This window comes from Macadamia integrifolia, chromosome 3 (genome assembly GCF_013358625.1).
Source record: "Macadamia integrifolia cultivar HAES 741 chromosome 3, SCU_Mint_v3, whole genome shotgun sequence".
Classification (NCBI taxonomy): Eukaryota; Viridiplantae; Streptophyta; class Magnoliopsida; order Proteales; family Proteaceae; genus Macadamia; species Macadamia integrifolia.
The window spans coordinates 10340120-10355003 of record NC_056559.1 but is presented as its reverse complement, the minus strand read 5'-3'; positions in this window follow the sequence as shown (position 1 = coordinate 10355003).

The following is a 14884-nucleotide window of genomic DNA, read 5'->3' as shown; positions in this document are numbered from 1 at the left end:
ACTTGTAATCTAATATTGTATACTTGTCTGTTCCATCTGCTTTCTGATCTGTTACAGTGTTAATTATATCTTAATTAGTAATTATAATCTAAATATAGTAATTTGAAGACATTCTGTTTTAATATTAGGAGGCATCTTTGCGAAATCTCTGAAGCGCCCCTCCATGGTGTCAAAATCACGCTACCGCAACCTTAATTGGGGGTATTTTTCAAATTTATTTTAAATGAAGTTTGTGGTGTGAAACGGACTGTCTTTAGTGATTTTTATTGAGGGCAGTGCATGGAATTAAGAAAAATTAAGTCAAATATTATCTATTTTGATTACCTTAAAGTAAGATTAATTGGTGATCCCTACTTCAAAGTGAAGGATGAAATCCAAGTTTGGTGAGCGACCCCATGGAAGCTACCGGATTCTCTGCCGCCATTTTCTAACCTCGATGGTACTTCTTGCCTTCTCACATGTTTTTTTTACCCTTCTGTTGACCATATGGACTCCATAGTCCATAAGAAGTTAAGAACCATTTGTATTATCCTATTTCTCATGTTGCCATTGAGGTAATATGAGAGAGACTCCCTCCACATTAATATCATGGGAAACCCTTCTCCAAAGGCGGGGATTAAAAACATGGAATTAAGATCAAGACCGGTACCTGTCTATTTTAATTCGATCTACTTTGGAATAAGTCTGAATCAGTCCCTAAATTGGTGTTTTTATGCCCTTCAGGGTTTTTTTCACTTGATAGATTATTGATGCTGCCCTTCATTTATGACTTTTCTATATAAGGACCAAATGAAATAGATCCAGTTGATCTGATCAAAATTCTTGAAACGCTAGTAGCTAATGGTAGTACTAGAAGATCCTCTCTAGCAACAAGGGGTTATGTATTCACTAATAGGCTTGTTCATTGAATGGATAAGATATACTATTTGCATTTTGGGAGAGGGTTGGTAACGTCGTTTGGTGTAAGTTAGTGGCATGCACCAATGAAAGTGTGAAAAGTATAGAAGTAGTGGATCATTTCCATAAGGGGAAGAGATATAGATACAGGTTTGAACACCTTGACAGCTTAAGGCTAGTGCATTAGAGAGCCTCAACCCATGAGATTTAGGCCTGAGAGTGAGAGTCTAGCGTTTGATTCCTCATCTAGTTTAAGACACCCCACAACACCACTCCACCATTACCAAATAAATAAATAAATAAATAAATAAGTGATGGATTCTTAGGTTTGTTATATATATATAAAGGAATAAAGTTTTTTGTTTGAGAACGTGGCTCTTGCGCTAGTACCATTGTGTATGTCTCTCTCTTCTTCCATGTAAAATGATAATTCTGTTTCCTATATATTGAATCAAAAGAAGAATGTTAATTGAGTCTCGTGCTGATGTTGGAGCCATGCTCTCAAGCAAAGTACAAACTCCATAAAAATGTCTAATAGCCACTTGAGATGATCCAATGGTATAAAGAGATTGTTAGTCCTATAGAGTTGCTGCCTGAAACTGCAGTTCGATCTTGGCCAAAATAATAAAATTTTGATGCTATTATAAACTGTATTAGGCTACAAAATCTTTGACTGTTAAATTTAAATGTTGTGTTGGAAAGTCAACTCTTTGGTTATGATCCTATTACCATTCGTTGTCAAAAATGATAATCCTTTAATGAATAATGAGAGCTCATTTGGTACCTCAAACGTGGCACGATGAGAACCCTCATGCCCCAACCATCACGGTTTACGATCTTGAACCTTCAACCCATTTAATAACTAGAGAGAGGTAAGAGATTGATGTACTATCAATCCTTCTCCCCTCTCATCTTTTATAACTACAGTCTTAATTAGTATTAGAGCAAGGGTTGGGCATGCTACTGGATCATCTAGGAATAAAGTATGCTAGATTTTGTCAGTTTAGTTTAAACCATTGGATTCATAATTATTATTTAAAAGTTAATAGAAAATAATTCTCTCTCCTATTATGTCACTTTTAGACATTCACGGTGATAATCCACTTCGGAAGCCCCTCTCCTCTCTCTATGCCTCTGCATCTCGATGGCTTCAACTAATAGGATTGGACTCTCATCTTTTCGAGTTTCAGATCCAGAGTTGGAGTTCGTCAGAATCTAAATACTAGTCAGTGAGACTCCCCTTTGGGAATGAAAATCGTATAATGTTAATTTTATTGAACAAATCAATCAGTAGAGCAGGAAAATGAGAACTTGTGCCCAATGATCTCGCATGTTCGTGTGGAACCTAAAGAAGAGAGATCATATGATGGAGATTTCCAGTATCTGTCGAAGATCTTGTGAGCTTACACAACACTACAATGCCTCTAAGAGAGATCATGTACATGGTTTGTTCATACTATTATAGTGACCGCAAAGAGTAGTGACTTAAAAGAGAAAGAAAAAATTAAATCAACTAAACAAATAAGGAAGAAGAAATGGAATAACTTATAAGGATTATGGAGTGATTTTTAGATTCTCAAAGGCTGCTTTGTAGCGTTCGATTGAAATATGGAAGGAATTGAACCTGTGAGATTTTAACGCCATCAAATATGAAATTGAAAAGATTTTCTCACCATACAAAATGAATCAACAATGTTTTTTGCTATGACGGGAGGACGGAAGACGAAGGGTGTGGGAAGGGCCGTGGGGCTAAAAGGGAGATTATGGGGTGTGTAGTCAAGGTGTGGCAACTTGCTTTGGCACCGGAGATGGGAGATGGGAAGATGTGTTTTTACCTATTTAAAACTAATGGATGACTCAGATTATGTAGGACAAGATCAATGGTTCATATTAAGTATATTTCATCAACGATATACCTAATCTAACGGTTAACAAATGCTAGCATACCTTAGTCTTGGGTAACCCGCTAGCATGTCCACTTTTTTTGTAAGTATTGGTATACATCTTTTATAAATTATTTAACTTTTAACAATTGGTAATCTTATCCCTTAATCATTCTATTCCATTTATTAAATCGATCCCCAAATCAGCTTCGAAAGTCATCTCATTTAATAATGAAATTAGCTCTCATGTAAGGCTGCATAGTTCTTGCCCTTTCCCCCACCCCCGCACCCACCCCCGCACTTCTCATATGTTAGAGCCTTCGTGCATAAGGTTTGCCTTTTTCTATTCCATGCCAGTTCTGCTTCTGGTTCCATATTGGTACCCAACATTTCAAAGCATGAATTGGGTTCTAGAAAAAGGGAGGGGGGACGGGAGACGGGGGACGGGGGGTTGTAGGTGACTATTGTATTGGCTATCCAATTTGAATCAGTATTGTGTAATAAATAACACCGGGTGGTTGGGGTGTAGACATTTACCTACAAAAATCGAACATATGAGCGGTCAGACGGCACCAAGAAACGTTACGTTAGCCTCCTCACGGTTCGAGTGGTTCACACTTCAAAAGTTTAACGCGCCAAAAATTTCAACGGTCAAATAAACGCCGTGAAACCCAACTATAACGGAAAACGGATCAGATAACGATTTAAAACGAGTTAGGGCTTAGAACCCCCCCGACAGCCGCCACCGAACGTGGCCGTCTGATTGGTTAGGTTGTTGCTTCTGTCTCCCATCTTCATCCATACCGCCCCTACTAACACGTGTCTAAAAGAGGTCCCACTACTGTATTAGGACACGTGGAAATACTTAATTATGCTTACGTGATAATGACGCCTTAGCAGAAACAGCAATCTGACGTGTACTTTAATGACTATTAGAAGTAGGGCTGACGTGGTAATGTACACAACTGACCTTTCGCGTTGGAATTTGAATTTGTTAACTTGAAGGATTTGAAAATTGTGATGCTTGGCAGCTTATGTGGACCACTGCTTATCCACTTTAACACGTCACCCTAGATTCCTTATGGTTGTTTGTGCTGACGGGGTGACACCCATTAGCCTTTTTATATGTTAAGTTATGTGGAAAATATCTTCCATTATTTTCAGTGATGCTGGTAGCATTAGGGTTGCTGTCATGACTGTGACAAAAGTTTGGTAGCTAACCCCGCATTGACTAACACACTTAAAAATCACACATTAACTACAAGGTTATAGGCATTGGTATCGTGTAATCCATATCACCAGAAAATAGTATTATCAGCTAATACTAAGAAAGGTAGAGGTTTCCTGTGATGCGTAATAGAAGATAGCACCATTGAGAGGACGGGAGATGGTTTCAATCATTACTTTCGTATGAGTAGAGAGAATGTCAGTATGGATCTCATATTATTACATGACAGTGTCAGGGAAAGGAATCCCCAATCTTACCTCGAGTATTGAGGGATTGGTTGATCTTAAAAATAGTAGCAGTGGAAAGAAGAATTGGTGATACAATGTCTTTAATTTCATCTCTAAATTCCCTATATTGGGTTTTACAATATATTTGTAGCGAGATTGTCTTTCTCTATAAGTAACCTAATAGAGATGTAAGGACAAGTGTCGTAAACTATTTTCATTAATTATGAAGTATGATCTCAACTGATTGAGGATGTAGACAATCTTGTCGAACCTAGTAAATCTATGTACATTGTTTATTCTTGTTTTTCTATTCTTTTATATATCATTTTAGGATTGCGTTTCTACAGCTCAAGATCGGAATTAAATATGAGTATATGACACATGTAATACTTTTTTTTTTCTAAGAATAACATCTGTAATACATTTTTGGGAAACTATTTTATGTGTGAGTGTGGTCCTTGTGCTTAAATAGATAAAGAGCGGAATGACCGACCCATCCTTCAGAGAGAGAAAATGAATCTTTTGTGGATACTTTTTCATGAATTCCTATTATCCATTGTACACATGCAAGAATCATACTCCCCCGCAAGTTACACTTTCCCTACAAATATTTTTGACAAATGCACTTGCAAGAATCATACTTTTTCACTTGTTTAAGCTTTGAAAACGACTGTTTATCTATACATCACGCGTGGCATTTCACATTCTCAAGCGATTTGATAAAAGAAAACAAGTATGTTTTATCTACGTAGGGGTGGGTCCACAGGGATCTTAATTCAGCTTAGTTTGGTAGGCGGAAATTTTCTGATATTGACCGTTGATCTGCCAGGCGAAGTCAAATCCATCCCTATCCTGTTTATACTTTGTCCTATTTAAATGGTTCGGGTCTGATTTTCTTTTCCAAACTAAAGGCAAGGGATAAAGTGAATCCTGCATTAATCAATTAAACTTAATGCATAATGAGCCAACCGAACTGTTCGCGCGGCTCAGTTTTGGTTGTTTTTTTTTACATATATCAGTTGAAATAGTACAATAAGGTGTCCGGTCTATAAAAACCAAACCGAAGCTGATAAGTATCAGGCTGATTGATTTTGGTTTGTTATATTTTTTGACAGTCCCTTATCATAGAATTCATGTTAAAAGGGTTCGTCTGGGATTTCTTTCGGGGGTGTTTGGTTCGGTAAATCAAATGGTGTATATATCGGATATGAATGTCATTCTTTTGATAGACATTCTTCTGAATTATGTTTCTTTCTGAAAAATCGTTTGGTTGCCTTGAGGCTAGTACATGTTTCTCACGGGTTGAGATATTGGCTTCTGTAGATAACTTCTTTCTGCTTTCTCCTTTTATATTAGGTGGTAAAAAGGTTACTAAAATATGAGTTTTAGTGTTGGGGTAAACTCAGATTTGTAACACATCCTTTGTAATATGGTCATTCATGGGAAGCAGGGTGCTCACTTATGAGGGTCATCCTAGTGGAACCAAACAACTCAAAAAATTAAGAATTATCATTCTAAAGAATGTTATCTCAAAGATTTACCGAACCAAACACCCCCTTCGGGAACCAGTTGTGGACTACGGGCCTAGGACTAGCATCAAATGCTGGTGGAGTTTATATATATATATATATATATAAAGGAGAATTATTCAATAAGGAGAGGAGTTTAAATGAGGAAAGAGAATGTGGGATCCATATTAATTCTAAGACCCCTCTGGGTCTTTAGACTCTTTTGAGTCTCTATACTGCTTGCAAGAGATATCTAGTGTAGATTGTATGGTGTAATCCATAGTAGCTTCTAATTGATTTCATGTCTATATAAATTGTAATAAACTATCATAGCCTAATAACCTGATGAGAGTTTGATTTTGCACTTGATACATGCTTAATTTTTAAGATAGAATTTGATTTTGCATTCAATACAGGTACAAAGAGATGGATGTTAGGTCTTTTAATTTATGAACCCACAACAACTGGCCATTACAATCAGACAGCAACTAATATTTAGCCATTCGACCTATTAAATTCTAATAATTTTTAAACCTGCAAAGTCTTCCCGTTTTTGGCTTTGGTGAGAAGAAAAGAATTTGATTAGAAGACTCAATTGAATCAAGCTTTGTTTAACAAATATGATCCCAGCATTAGAAGTTTTGGTACCAATTTTTAATACTCGTTTGGTTGGTAATGAACTAATGACCATACTGGTTTGGTCGGGATTAATTACGAAGAACAATATACACCATTGTCAAATTTGTTGAAATATTCAACTCAAAAGCTTAAGTTGTCAATGATGGAAGGGTTAATCTTAAAGAGTCAGCTATTTGCAGTTGCCAATTTTATTGAGAAATTCAACTCAAAAGCTTACGCAATTTGATGGAGAGGTCCATTTAATATATGAAGCCATTTAAGGTCCTATAAGTAATTGGTGTGTGTTAAAAATTTTCAACATTCACCCTCACTTGTCATCCTTTAGGGTTGCAATACAAGTATACAAGTGTCACATTACTTCTCTTTAGATGGCCGTGCATATGGGTATTTAGTGAAGTTATTGATGGTCGTGGATCACCGGATGGACTAATAAAAGAATATATGAAGTCATCCAAGATCCTAAAGGCTCAGTCGTGGGTTTGTTCCTCATAAAATTGATGTTGATACATTTTCAAAATCTCTACATGAGTAGGTTGAATGCTAGGTGCATGTGCCACATGACAAAACATATGAAGTGCTACATTTGGGCCTGGGATACATATAGTTGGGTTAACATTTTCACATTTTTTGGGTAGAATTCACATGATAATTTCACGTTTGGATTGGTTTGATTTGATGAAGATTCAATGTTTGAACGTTACAAAAGAATCAAGGCCGATCATGTAAAAGTCCTTTACCATGGGTGTCAAATTTTAATCCAAATCGGTTGGATAGACCGAAAATGAATCAAACCGAATGCTTAATGATTCGGTGTTGGATTTATATTTATAGAAACCTAAACTGATCGATCCATTCAAAAAAATTAATTGAATCTAGCTCAAAAGGCTGGTATGTGGATTTTTTTTTATTTTTTTTTTAACTTGTGTTATTTTTATAGGGAGAGTGTTCTTTGAGTAAGTGACATAGAGAAGCGCATCAATGAGATGCAACAAAATGATATTGTGCATTGGAGGGCAGCATTGCCATTTTATAAGATGAGGAGAGAGATACACATAGAGGTGGTAGTGTACCTTGCCCTGACAGCTCAAAGAAACATTTTCCATATTATATATAGAAATTGAAAGTAAACAATCACAATGCGATATGTGGGTGATAAGAGCCGTTAAGGCAACTCGATTAAAATTCCTATAACAGCCAGACCGAAACTGAATCTCTCTATCTCTCCTTAGCGGTTCGACTTTGGTTTGGACTGGTGCATGCAGAAAAATTAATTCAAACTGATTAAACAAACCGTTAATGCAAATGCTCCAAAAATGAACCCTTGTCACTATCTTCCAATGAAACTGGCCTAGTTGCTTAAGGGCATCCACAGTCTATTGCTTGGATTAGTAGTTATACTTGGATTTTCCATGAAATCCAAACCCAATCCAAAAGTTTAAATCTGTTGAGGAAAATGATGGTTTCCTGGTAAAATTTTATTACAAAAAGAAAAGAGTTTGGTATAGCTTTCCGGCAACTAATTTGTTGTTGCATTGGAAGGATTTGTTTAGGTAATCTCTTAGCATGAGAAAAGCTGCAAGTCATGAGGGTGGTACGTAGTCGATTCATTCGAGATCGGGAATCGTCACTGACTAATTCGATTGGTTCACATCGATTCAATCTGATTAGTGTCCGGTTCTGACCGATTTCGAATCAGTTCTAAGTCCTAATTGATTCAGATGCCGATTCTGAATTTTGAAACACTGTGTGAAATAGAACTTTCTGGATAGCTCATTGTGAATCTCCATAGGCGACCCAAGCCTTTCTCTAATTAGTCTCTGTTATTGTATCTGTGGAGTGATGGGCTTAAAGTGAGTCTCGTTTTGGTTTGGGCTCATACCCTGGGTTTATGTATATTGTACTTTGGTGCCGATATAACACCTCGTCTTATCAAATTGATCTTTTGAGATACAAATTTATATGGTATGTGATATAGTTTTGACCTATGCTAGCTGTAAAGTTGTGGTTCCTGTTGCAGTAAAAAATCGTCTTAATTGGTTGTTGTGAAACTTACATAAAGAAGAAAACACAAGAGAGTGATCGTTTGACTAATCCGATAGGGACTCTCTAATGCTTAAGTCAGACTGTCAGATTTCTCTGCAAATAGATACTTCCAGTAAAAATGAAAAAAAAAAATTTGATCATTTGGAAAGGGATTTACCAGGGTATTTATAGTTGAAGATCGCAGTCTTTGGGTGAGAGTCCCGCTTTGGTAGCTTCCTAACGCTGCTAAGAGTCCAAGTACAACAAGAGTTGTAATAGGTAAGTGAATATGGAAGATTAAACCATTTATTGGAACTCCACGTCTAAACCATATCCTAGGGAATAAGACGAGATAACGTTCTTTCTAGGGAAGATTCGACATCATTTGGAGAAAGCTTTTTAGACTAGGGCACTTCCGCTCTTTGTTGACAAACCACGTTGGACCTGGATAGCCCATTAACACGTGTCTTGAATGAGGAAACCACTAGGACTCCTATGCTAAGTGACCTGGGCTAAGTGGTCTGGTTGTCGAACTACTTACTCTGAACACGCTATTTGTCGCTTGGCTATTGAGGCATTGGTCCTGCCATTTGGTCATGGACCTGGTTGAGTTTGTTAATTTTTTTTTGGGTTATTGTGCAATGGGACATCTGCGCTATTTTTCTCATGCTGGTATTTGACCAACCGCGGCAACTGATGCTCTTTTAGTGGAGTAGGCTAATCGATTGGCTCTTGACCTGGCTATCAACTTAAGACCGGATAGGTGAATTGGTCAAGTTTAAGTCACTCGTTTGGACTAATATCATTATCTTTCACATTTAGGTTCACTCCTTATTCGGTTCATATAGAATGCCCTTGATGGTAGCACATTTCCATCATAATAGATCCAAACCAAACCTGAAAGTCATTGGCTTGGTCCGATTCTAATTTTGGCCAATCTGATATGGTCGATTCATGCCAAAAAAAACTCCCATTTTGATGAGTTTACAATTTTACATATAAACATCTTCACCAGAAAAAAAAAAAATAATAATAATAATAATAATAATTGCACATAAACATCCACATCCGAAGTGGGATTATTATTTTCACATGAAACACCGACACGCCACTACCTAGTAGATGCATAACTTGAGGGCTTTGCTTACTTGGCAGTTGGCAGATGCGTATGTTTCTATGACTGATTTCCACTATTGTTTGCTTGTGATGATACGAATTGACAGTCGTTATAACATATTTTTTTTTATTGGGAGGGCCCATGGTTTCCGATAGAAACCATTTTGTTTTCTGATAGAAACCATGAGCCCTCTTGATTTTGCTTTGGAATTGACAAGACAAAAAGAGAAAAAGAGAAAAAGAGAAAAAGATTAAAAAAAAAAAAAAATGTTTTTGAGAAAACTACGATCAGGATTCAAGGACCCATTTGAGAACATTTCAAGAAACGTATTTCTGTGTCTAAAAATGATAAAAGCGAAACAAAAAGTATTTGATAAACTGTTTCATTTCACTTGTTTTTAAAAATATAAATTAAAATTTTTACTTATTTATGGTTTAAGAAACTACTCAAACGAAATAAGGTTTCTGGAAACGACTCGTGACCATTCTTTTGCTAATTACGATCGATTTTCAGAAACATGACTTATCAAATATTTTCATTTTCGCTTCTATTTTTAAAAATGAAAATTTATGTTTTTATCGTTTCTTTAAATAAAAATAGCAGAAACTTTATCAAACAGGTCCCAAGACTAGGGCCAACAGAACAGAAATTCAAAAGTGGACGTATTTTTCATCAAAGAATCAACTTGAGGTTTCCCAAAGCAAGCGCAACTTATTGGTAGATAGAGAGATAAGATATAAATCCCTATGGCTATGTTTGGTAGCCAAGAGAAAAAAAGAAAAGAAAAGAAAGGAAAAAAGAATCTATAAAAGAAAAGAAAAGAAAAAAGAATAAATGGAATGAAATGGTAAGAAAATAAAAAAATTATGTATATCTGGCAACCAAGAGAAGAAAATAAAATAAAAGAAAAAAATTCAAAAAATTTTGAATTTTAAGAGAGAGATAGACATAGGAAATCATAGTGTAATCATTATTTTTTCTTATTAGTTTTTCATATTTTCTCATGTTTTCTTGTGTTTTTAGCAAGAAAATTTGTTAAGGAGCAAAATAAAACTTCACAATTCCCAAGAAAAATTTTGAATTTGAAAAGGAGAATCTTCTCTTGAGTGAAGACATACCAAGTGCAAAGAAATATTCTTTACCCAAAGAAAAAAGTACAAATTTCTTGGCTACCAAACACAGCCTATAAGTTTTAATGGCTAACAACACCACCTGATTCCAGTGGACTATTCTGATATATGAGTTTCATCAGTTACGTAGGTGAAAGCCCATCAATGAGGAGTTTGAAACGCGCCCCTTGTTTGGTCCATTCTCCCTTACTGAACCATCCCAAAACAAGTAGAATTAAATTGTGTATAAAGTAATCGCCCATTGTTTTTTGGGCATTTTGGATACTAACAATAAATTGGGTTGACATATAGACATCCAATTAGGATTAGGGTGATTTTTAAAAGTCTGAATCAGGTGTACGTACGTTTGAAATTCATTCAATCTCTCTCTTCTTCCTACGTGTTTTTACATTAAGTGGATTTCAAATGTGGATCAAATGTTGTACAAGAATCAAAATTTGATTCAAACTCGATTTTTTTGCCATCTTTGTTTCCGGGTGTTCCCTAATAAATTTTTGGAAAAAAGAAAATTTTCTGATCACGTGACCCTTGCACCAATATATAAGGGCATGCAAAAGTGAAAGTACTATCCCACCCTATGAAATAAAAAAAAATCTAATTTATGTTGATGATTAGGCCACGTGACTAAGCAACAATCTCTTACATAACCATCAAAGCCCTTTGTTTTTTAGGCTCCAAACTGAGTTAATCACTAAATTGGTTTTCTAAGCTAAGATTTTGATTCACAATGCCTTACAATTGCTTTTTTTGGTTCATTTTTAACGAATTAATAAAAAAAGTAAAAAATGCTATGTAAGTTGTATAATCAGTTTATGGTCTTGAGTCTCTTGACTGAGCCTAATTAATTCTCACGAATTTAAGATATCACACTGTTTAGTTAACTTTTGACATCCCTAAAATCAATGTAGGGTTTTAAAACGAAGAATCGGTATCTAAATGGATACAGTCGATTCTGATTTGTCTGATTTTATTCCATTTAAGATGGGCCAGAATCTGGAATGCCAGTACCTAGGGTCGGACTTGGCCGAATCGATTTGAATCCACCACGTGCCACAATTAACAAAGCATACAGTGGACTGAGTCCCACGGTTTCTCTCTTTCTCTCATAATCCACTTGTCAAGGGCAGTTTCAGCCGCTATGAACTTATTGAAACTGACGTGGATAAGGTGCATCATACGTGGCTCATGTGTAGGACCCATTGAAAGAGCACCTATTTAGTGGTTACAGTCTTTTCATCACTAGATATATCAACAAGGGCCCACCTGACATCACATCAGACCCTTATTATGGATAAAATTGTATCCCCACCCAAAACCGGATTTCATCTAGCAACCACCGGTTTTACACGATTTCCCGAAACCGCTTCCAAGAAAAACCATTAGCTGCTCCCAAGTCCCAAAGCCACCGATCAAGAAACCCTATAATAATACTCCATTAGGATTCAGATCCAGTAATCGCAGTGACACGAAGACGCAGAAGTTCGCAGAGATCACAGAGATAGTCTCCTCTCGAGTTCCTTAAAGAAAGAAGCCTCTTTAGCTTCACGGTTTACACCCTCACAATGGCGTTCATGGCTTCGAAAAAGAAGCCGGGCTTGGCAGAAGAAGGGACGATGAAGTGCAATACGACGGCGGAGGACGATAGAGAAGTACCAGAAACCCTAAACACAGTGAGCAGTCACCTTTACCTGAAGCCTTCTCATACCTCCGAAACTCTGGATAAAGATCAAGTCCTTCGTCGTATCCGTCATCGTAAACGGATAAACAAGGTTAGTAACGCCCTCCAGGAGTTGCTGAGCTCCCCCTTCTCCTCCAACTCCGCCGTTGCTGCTGATACTGAACCCAATAATAAGGTCACCGTCCGCTTTCATGATCACATCTGGGTCGACGACGCTTTCTCTGCTCCCTAAACCCTCAGCTGCAGGCGCTGATGAACTCGTTACTCGTGATCAGGGTTTCCCAAGGAGAGAGAAAGAGGGTTGTCTTATTTCTCAAGAACCCACACATTCACTGCTCTCCTTCGTGAGCTTTTTCCTTTTCTTTTGGTGAAGGAGAAGGAAAAGGGTCTCTCGCCGGCTGGCCGTTCGCCGGTGGACGGCTGGCCGGTAGGTACTAAGTTGGTTGTTTCTTTGTTTACTTGTACAGTAATAAGTTTGTGTTTTGTTTGCAACTTTTGTGTGTAAATGGTTTTATTAAGGTTTAGCATTTAAATAACTTAAAAAAAAAAGAAAAAGGATAACTAATATTTATTACTAAAACGAATTTGGTAGATCTAAATGGAATCTCTTTAGATCTCTACAGATGAGAAGTCCAAATTACCAAAATCAGCATTCTCTTTGTCCCTAACACCCCGCCTGAGGTTAAATCTTTGTCATGGAAAATACCTTGGGTTACCAACCGAATTTGGTAGATCTAAATGTAATCTGAGTCCAATCTGAGGTTGCTAGTTGGAAGGGCCCTACCCTCACTCTAGTAAAGAGATTATGATATAGGTTGTGGTCACAAGCCTCCCCCATGTCAATGTTTTTACTCCCTTTTGGAGGTTCAATGTAAGCCCAAAATTCTATCAAAAAATAAAATTAAATTAAATTAAACCCAATCGATCTTGGGTTTGGAGAAGTTTTATTCATGTAGATTGAAAAAAAAAAAAGGAAAAAATAATATCATTCACGATAACATAGAGATGGGATCCGTTGCTCGTACGAGTTAGCATCCAGCACTCAGTAAAATAGTTATTTTCTCACTTCTTGCCATTACATGGGTGAAAAAGGGATATATTTGAAAGCAAAAGAGACCGGTATTGGATGCTCACCATGCAACTAGGTGATTGTACGAGCATCTGATCCAATCTCATAAAAAAAAAAAAAATAATATCATTCACGATAACATAGAGATGGGATCCGTTGCTCGTACGAGTTAGCATCCAACACTCGGTAAAATAGTTATTTTCTCACTTCTTGCCATTACATGGGTGAAGAAGGGATATATTTGAAAGCAAAAGAGACCGGTATTGGATGCTCACCATGCAACTAGGTGATTGTACGAGCATCTAATCCAATCTCATACCTTCATATATTCTTCCCCCACTCTCCTCCCTTTTCCTTTAAAAATGAAAAAAACGAAGGTGAAAATCTTATCCATTTACATGCTTCTATTAGTGCTTTTATTGGCCCATGATGCCTTATAGGGAATCTTTAAAAAAACGCCAAAATTATACATATAAAAGATGATAAATTAACATATTTTCATGACAGTTTAGGAGTGGCTCCAAGAGGTGATAAGTTGATGACTTTTTTGGTGGAAACAACGATGTCATTGAATGCACTACTAAGGAGTGATATGACACATATTACATGAACTAAAAGAACAAGGAGAACAAGGAGTGTGTTGAAAATCACTTTGGGAGAAGTGGGTGGAGGTATGATGCATTTGCGGACGTCTTATGACATTATGTGTTATTGTTCTTTCCTCCTTTCTCTTACTTCGTAGGTTAATTTATTTTGTTTTCATTCAAAATTGATCAAATCATCATGTTTTTATTAATTTAAAGGGGAAAAAAAAATTAAGTCCACGAGTGTGGCCTATGACAATGCTCCCATGTGTCTCTCTATATTTCATCCATTCATGAAAAAACATCATTGCCCTTATTTTGGGAGGAGAGAGATAGACATAGGAGCATTGGTGTAGGCCACACTCTCCGACAAATAATCATTTCTCTAATTTAAAACACTTGATTTGGACCATAGTTGACCATTTAAATTTGGTTTTAGGTAAAAGGTTGGGCATGTTGTTGAGCTAGGAAACCATGAGTCTGTTTCTCTTTCCCACCCTTAGGAAAAAAGGATTCAAATCCTCGTGGAGAGGGATTAGCAAGACACAAATAGGAGAGAGAGAGTGAGATACAAAATAGGAGATAGATAGTGAAACCACCTATTTTGTCTCTCCTATATCACTTTCTCTCTCTTGTTTGTGTCTTGCTAGTCCCTCTCCATCAGAGGGTTGTTGGAGAGGATCTAAATCTAGGAAAAGATGCCCCTGCCCTTCCCTGCATAGGTTGTACATGGGTGTCCAATGTGTGTACATGGAGCAAGCAACATGCCCAACCTCTATCATTTTTCCTTTTTAATTGGAAGAGATTTATAATTCTATATCAAACCATGAATCTGGCTCTCTTTCCACCCCGAGTCATGTAGCGTTTGCACCATCACAAAGCAATGAGAACACATGTAACTG